Raw genomic sequence first — 7,719 nt, 5'->3', positions numbered from 1 at the left:
TGGCATTTAGTTGCTTTAAGCATAGAACATTTCTTATGTTCTGTGTCTGGAACATAATCAGATTTTCTTGTTTGTTGACCAAGCCATGGGGAAATAACATTGTGTTTTATTTTTACTTTGAATGGGTTGTTGGCACTATCTGCAGAACAAAAAGATTGAATTTTAAGATTTGCGATGTGTTTAAAATAAGAAAGCAATGATTAGCAAGAGTAACTGTTTGACCTTGACGGTTACATAATAATGTGACAACATTTAGGGCGAAGAAACTAAAACATCATTTTTACCATAGAAACCTCTTCCTAGGATTTCTTTTTCTATATTAGTCCAGGAATCTTTACAGTTTATCTCATCCTTCCAATCCACTTTATTAGATCTCTGAACAGCATCAACTGTCAATAAAAAATTGTAATTTACAAGTCGCCCCCTTTGTCGGTACGCAGTCTTATTATTTTCACGATGTACGGATCTGTTTTCTCTTTTTTAAGCATAAATAATTTTTGTCGCGCATTATTTGAAAAGTAAAAACCTCTTGCAGCAATTTGCCCAATTTCCATCTCCAATTAAAACGTCTGGATTGAATCCACACTTGTAAAAATAAAATTCATATGCGCAATCTCTCATAGCACAAAAATGGGTAAAAGCATTACGAAGATCAGTGACAGGAATGCTTTCATCAAATAAAATCCTCAGACTGCTTTCCACACTGACATGATACTTAAGAAAGAACAAAATGTGCAGATCCAAAATGTGCAGCTGGATGCATCGATGTTTTTGGCGGTGCGCATCGATTTTTTCCTGTTTGGCACTATAGTGAAAACATCTCCTATACACCTAAAGTGCGACTTACGACATGTATACACGTATACAGATTAGTTTGGCAGGTAGGGGTTAGTGTTTTGGTGGTAGAAGTTAGTGGTTACATTTAGCAGTAACAAGGTAAGAGGGGACAGTTCAAAATGTTATTAATTTGGAATTATACGGAATTTATAGATTAGGGACCTTTTACTTAATCTCCTATTTTATAAGAGCAAAGATAATTTTAACAACATGTTTGTGAAGTTGTAACATGAACTTGACCGAATTACAGTACATTGGGAACAGTGTGAACTTTGCTTCTTTGGGCAAGATGACATTATGGTTTATGTTGCTCTTGCACACATGAAGAGCGCAGTGAATTTGATTATAAAAGTGAACCAGGTTTGTACATCAGTTAAAATTCACTAATTTGTTGTACTATTTTTTTTTAACGATTACTGTTTTAAAGGGTTTGTACTCATTTGCATAATGCCTTGCGCAGGAATGGACAAAGCGGGTGGTGGGCATTATCACTGCCCTTGTTCTAAGCATTTTTTCACCGGACTGTAAAGAGGCATTGTTATACATAGGACCTGCACATATTATAGATTCGGACTGTGGGCTAACGTCTTATCTCTCGACGCCCACACTATCATGCTAATTAGTTCTTGTGATTTGGAAATTCACCAGTTTGAGTAAAAGGAAGGGGCTACTGAGTGAATAAATGGTGAGCTATGTTAAGATCCTCCTTGAAAACAGTAAAGAGAGAACTAGAAAGTAAAAAACGGTGCCAGTCTTACTAATGCAAAACATGTGCATCGGAAAGGATTAGAGGAGAGCACTGAAACAAGTACAATATGTCAACAAATTTAATTTGCAGATTGCATAGTTTGACCCAAGAAGACCAAGACTCTATGCAATGCTTTCCATTCAACAAAATGATCCCGCAACATATTCCATTTGATCGTTCATGCTTCCCCAAACAAAAAAGAAAATGTTTGTCTAAAAGATCAATCGGTTTTAGAGTACCATCGATCCAATTAAGCTACAGTGTTTGAAATGGGAATAATTTGGAAAGGTAAACAGAATCTATATTGTTTGCTGTTGCACTTTATAAATGCTTTATACTATACACAATATTATTTTATGTTTATTTATTTTCAATACCTATCACAACTATAATAATCACACCATACTTTCCCTGGCTCTATGTAATTATTTAATTAAAGTAAGTACATTTTGTACTTGTTTATCTGTCCCTCTCAGTGTGCTGCTGTGTGCGCAGTGTACTGCAGTGACGACTGGCCGAAATTTACATTTAACTGATTTGAGTATCATGGCTATACAGTTATCAACATACTAGGGTGGGCCCAAACTAATTTTCTGATAACGTTTAGGTGACATGTACTTCAGAAACATTGCTGCACACTGCAGAGACTGTGACACACTGACAATTTAGGGGTACTGCTAGTTTGCAGATTGTGGCAGTGTTTATAAATATTGAGACATTTTCAATAATAATTTGTAGACTACCCCTTTTATCCTGTAGGCTTATGATTTTTTTTAAATAAGTAGATTATCATAACTATGTATAATAGCTTGTTATATTCCCTTTAACAATATTTTGCAGAATCATGTAGCAGTGGAAACAGCTGTAAACCTGACACTATAAACACTGGGTAAAATACCATTAAAACAAATAAAAGTTTTCATTAACACCATTGGTATGGCGCCATGGCTCAGTGGTTTAGGCATTTCCATCGAAACCAGCAATGTCTCTGGTTCAATGCTCAACGGCGATACTAATACTGATTGGGTTGTCCATATCAAATAAAAATCACATGAGGATAGAAAAAATGGTGCCAATAATACTCGTCCGACTGCAATGCGGTGTTACGGCACCGGTCGCACAAAGAACCTAAATGGACTTTCTGGGTGTTGAGGTAATGGGCCAAATCTGGCCTAAATCCCAGAAAAGGACCTCATCCATAAAAAAATACCCTATTATTGTTTGTAGATTGCATGTGACATTGGTATTATACGCGACATCCGGTTCGAATGTTGAGATATTTACTGCATTTGAAAAAAAACAATGTGAAATTTGTGTTAAATTTTAATAAAATTTTGTTCTTTACATTGTCTGAAAATGAGTTTTGTAGTCTTTGAATCTCTGATAAATATAGATATATATTTGTGTGAAAGTCAGTCTATACTGGTAATAACATTAGAACCACTACGGGTGGACCATCAGCTTAATGCTTTGATTTATAGTACACTTCCACCTAGCTGCACTACTTGGTGCAGCGCAATAAAATGTGTGCACCAGCTGCACATTTCAAGGTGCCCATTTCAGAGCTGCACATTTTGGTGCACCGAGCTGCACATTTCTAGGTGCACATTTTGGAGCTGCACATTTTGATGCACCGAGCTGCACATTTCAAGGTGCCCATTTCAGAGCTGCACATTTTGGTGCACCGAGGTGCACATTTTGCTGCACATTGTGCGAAAAACTCGTACGAGTCCTACTCGTGTTTCGATTGCAAACCAGAATAGTGTTGGTGAAAGCGGGTCTCCTTGTCTGATACCTCTTCTAACCTGAAATGATTTTATGATATAAAATGTTCATATCAACCAGAATTGTTAAATAAAAAACCAACTGTGCATTGGTTTATATTACAGTTGTTGCCTTAGAACAACGTTTTTATATATATCCACAACAATTTGTTGTTTCGTGGCCTCAGATATAAATAGTGCGGATCTTGAACGACACGTTCTTTTTTTCTAACAAATAGACAAAATTTTAATAAAATTGAATAAAAGTTAGTGCATAACAATACATTATGTATTTGTAGCAGGTGAATGTCATGTTTGAGGTGCAACGTCTTTTAGAAATCGTTTTTTAATTTAAAACCTACCTGTCATCCGTTTTATCCGAAGTACCCGCAGAATCCGCCTTTTACCTATTTTCTTTGCCAAAAATTTTGTAAAAATTAAAACTCTTCTGCAGTATAAATAGTTTATATTTATAGATGACCGTGTCACAAGCACTTAAAACGGACCGCCAAACGTTTTCTTATCCAGGTCGCAGTTTAGTCATAAACTAAAGGATTACCGCATGTGTCGTGTTGAACCGTTACGTTCGATGTTCCACTTTTTCGAGTAACGTAAATTTGAAATTTTATCATTAAAACACCAAGGTAGAAACAAAACTTTACGTTTTAACTGTTGGTGCTAGTGAGGTATGTTTGCTCTTTCCCCTATCTAAATACGTTATCTGCTAAGCGCTAAACGTAACTTAACTTAAAGGGCATACCAACAAAAAAATGAAAATTTGTATATGGATAGAGATGCCAAAATGTGACCTAAAGGTATAAAAATTTCCTAAAATAATACAGCTTTTAAAAAAAATGCATGAAAAAAATACATGGGACTATACAAAGAAGACGGAAATTTTTTTCCGCTAGAGGCGGTAATTATTTAAATTAAAAAATATGGAAAAACGAACAAAACAGCACTACAAAGTGTTAATAAGTGTAAAACAAATTAATTAAATAATAAAAATAGCTTTCTAAATACATAAAACACTAGTAAGAACATATTTCCCACATTAGGTCGGTTATATACGCTCTTTCGTTATGTTTATTGTCCTCGAGTCTGTGGTATAGCGGTTTGCGTGCGGTCGTAAACACTCTTTGTTTCATTTTTAGCGGGTTCGAGTCCCGCAGTGAAATACTTTTTTTATATTTTTTTTTCAAGATTTTTTTGTTTGACGAGTTTGGGGTTTAGGGGTTAGGGGCTAGGGGTTAGTGTTAGGGGTTTATATCTTATGTGTATAAACCGTGAAACTAACTGCTCCCCATAAAATAGAGAAACGAATTTGTCATCGCCTCCAAGCGGAAAAAATTTTCCGTCTTCTCTGTATAGCTCCATGTGAAAAAAATCCAACTGGAGTAAAAAAAAATCTGCTGTTCCGACAATGCATGGAATTTCCCATAAGGAAAAAAATCACTCAATTTTGATCGTTTCCATTTTCTAAAATACTTAGAAAATCCAAATTTTATTTCCGATTTGGTATAATGAATGCTTCTTCTTTGTGAATATAAAAAAATTGAACTTTATTAGGTTTTAATTTTTCGATTGAACCTAACATACATACCGATACCAGATTATGCTGACTCAGCAATTGTTTAAATCTAATATTCAACACGAATAAATGACTTTTTTGGTACAGTAATGAAAATGGTACAGTAGGTACCAGTTTGGGGGAAAGGGGGGGGGGGACATATTGAACATATTAATTAAAAATTAACTAAAATAAAAAAAGTGATGATTCAGCATGTTATGTAGCCACGTTCAATCGAAAATTAAAACATAATAAAGTCTATGTTTTACAATATTTTTTATATATTTCTCAAGAAGGAGCATTCATTATACCAAATCAAAAATAAAATTTTATTTTCTCCAGTATTTTATAAACTAGAAATGATCAAAGTTGAGTGAAATTATTTCTTATGGGAAGTCCAATGCATTGCGCCATGGCCAAATTTTTTTACTCAAGCGGTTGAATTTTCGGTTTTAAAACTCATTTTTTTCAAAAGCTGTTTCGTATTTTGAAACTTTATTGGTATCTTCAGATCACATTTGAGCATATCTATCAATAAACAACTTTTGATTTTTCGTTGGTATGCCCCTTTAAGTTAACATTTTATATCACTAACCCCTTATTAATAACCCTACTAACCTCTTACACTTGACTTGACCAGCCTAATCTATAGCGTACCAGAGAATTCTTCCTTAGTGAATAACTGTTTTGTTAAGTCATGTCTGGGAGATCTGGATCTGGTTCTACCGACTGTCGAATTTATGTTGGGAATCTGCCACCTGATATTCGAGACAAAGAGTTGGACGATCTGTTTTACAAATATGGAAATATTAGAAATATAGATCTAAAAAATCATCGGGGCTCACCATTTGCTTTTATTGACTACGAGGATTACAGGTAATTTTTTCACTTTGCAACTTTTTATCATTTGGAGAAGTTGTAAATCCGGCCGGTGACATGTTACTTTTAATGAAAATCCGGGCGTTATACATTTTATGAGCATTTGTTACCTAAGTTACCTAATCTTGTTACAATAGGTATTACTATTAGTAATAGGATGTGCTGAGCTGAGCCCGAACTTAAGTTGTGCTCCAGTGTCTGCTTTTTTTGATCAGCATTCGGCCCAGTTTTTCAGCTGAGGACAAATAATATATATATAACTCTTGTAGTGTAAACCTAGAACCGAAACTAGGCCTCACTCACCCAACCTATATCTTTAAAATTTGAAGTTTTTTATCACTGAACTCGGCGGTATACATTTTGATAAAATGATTTGTCGTTATCTATTAAGTATTCTGAATCTTCCTCTCTCATAAGAACGCTCTTCATCTTGCATTAAATGCCAAATTACTCGCAAGAAAGTCTGGCCAAGATTGTTTTGGATGCATTTAAAAATACGTCCTTGTATGTTTTGGTAAAACATTCTTGTACACTTAAATGTGCACACTTAACATAAGAGACGGACCAATCAGCGGTGTAAAAAGTGCCTATTTTGGATGCCGCCGGCATCGGCCGGATTTTTTAAAAACTGCCAGCAAAAAAAAGGCCGGGGTGGAAATCTGGAATATATTTACTTCGCCGGCTGCGTAACATTTTGTTTTGTGTTAACGTATGCGTAAGTTACCTATTTGTGCAGTTCTGACGTACCAAACAGCTTTATATTATCATAAATCCGGCATTTATGCGAAGACAATGGCAATTGTGACGTAACATTACTAGCTATATCGTAATGCACTTACGGTATTTGATTGCGCCATAATAGGGATTGTATTTTGTGACTAAGGCTAAATAATCAAGGGGATAACCGCTATTATGACGTAAATTATCAACGTGTGAATTGCTATTATGTTGTAATCAATTGCCAGGTCAAACAATCGCTATTATGATGAAATGAATCCACGTGTAAATCCCTACTATTACGTAACAAACATGCTGCTTGGTTGAAGAAAACATCGTAAATATACAGCAGTGTTTCTTCTGAAACATATTTAGGTTGTTTATTACAGCCTGTTACCCTCTTTATTTGGCAAATTACATTTATTTTACACGCAACTTGAGAAAAGCAGTGCCAAGTTTGTGTTGTGAATTCCTGCCGAAAAATTATGTAAATAATCAGGCAACTTTTTTGAAACATTCATGAGCCTTAAGTAGTTTTGTATGTAAGTGGTACGAGAACTCTGCATGAACCAAAAAGTGGTATGCAAGTATATGTAAAATTTGGGAACCATATTTAGCTCAGTTCACAGCAACGGCTGAAAAAAATCCCCACTAGAAAGACCTTCCAACAATCGATACGCATATTTCTGGAGAGCCTAAGCTATTACTATTTTTTTGGTAACGCAAGTTTGGTTTACTCCCTCTATCCCAGCATTAGAATACAGATTAACAAACAATATTGCTGCTAAACAAACAAGAATTTTTTAGCTGTATCGCATTCTAAACAATGTAGGCCGCAATAATCTGCTTTTAACTGTAAGCGTGTTTTAACAACTGTTGTTTTGTCGCTATATCCTGCCTTTTCGTCTGAAATATTTCTAAATCTTCGCTGCTGTAATCGAAGAGACAAATAAAAAAAAGTTAGTATAATCAACAAAGATCTGTTCTAGAAGGAGCGCTGCTTAATACTTTTCCCATATTTCATTTACAATATTTTCCCCAGCCAAGCAGCATATTCATTACGAAATAGTAGGGATTCACACGTGGATACATTGCATCATAATAGCGATTGTTTAACCTGGCAATTGATTACGACATAATTGCAATTCACACGTTGATTATTTGCGTCATAATAGGAATTCACACTTTCAATATTTAGCCTACAG

The 7,719-nt window shown here is 35.0% G+C and overlaps 1 long non-coding RNA gene across 3 annotated transcripts; it reads left to right on the top strand.

Moving 5' to 3' along the window:
• The first annotated feature begins 537 nt into the window (after positions 1-537).
• On the top strand, positions 538-2,996 carry LOC113475713. Of its 3 annotated transcripts, XR_003397485.1 has the most exons (4): positions 538-1,197; positions 1,265-1,522; positions 1,676-1,873; positions 2,426-2,996. It is a non-coding gene; the product is annotated as an uncharacterized LOC113475713 (long non-coding RNA). The 3 variants fall into 3 exon arrangements; XR_003397484.1 differs by having other exon boundaries at positions 1,298-1,873; XR_003397483.1 differs by having other exon boundaries at positions 1,265-1,873.
• Positions 2,997-7,719: the final 4,723 nt, after the last annotated feature.

This window comes from Ciona intestinalis, unplaced genomic scaffold (assembly GCF_000224145.3).
Source record: "Ciona intestinalis unplaced genomic scaffold, KH HT001203.1, whole genome shotgun sequence".
NCBI lineage: Eukaryota > Metazoa > Chordata > Ascidiacea > Phlebobranchia > Cionidae > Ciona > Ciona intestinalis.
This window is presented reverse-complemented; position numbering and strand designations above follow the sequence as displayed.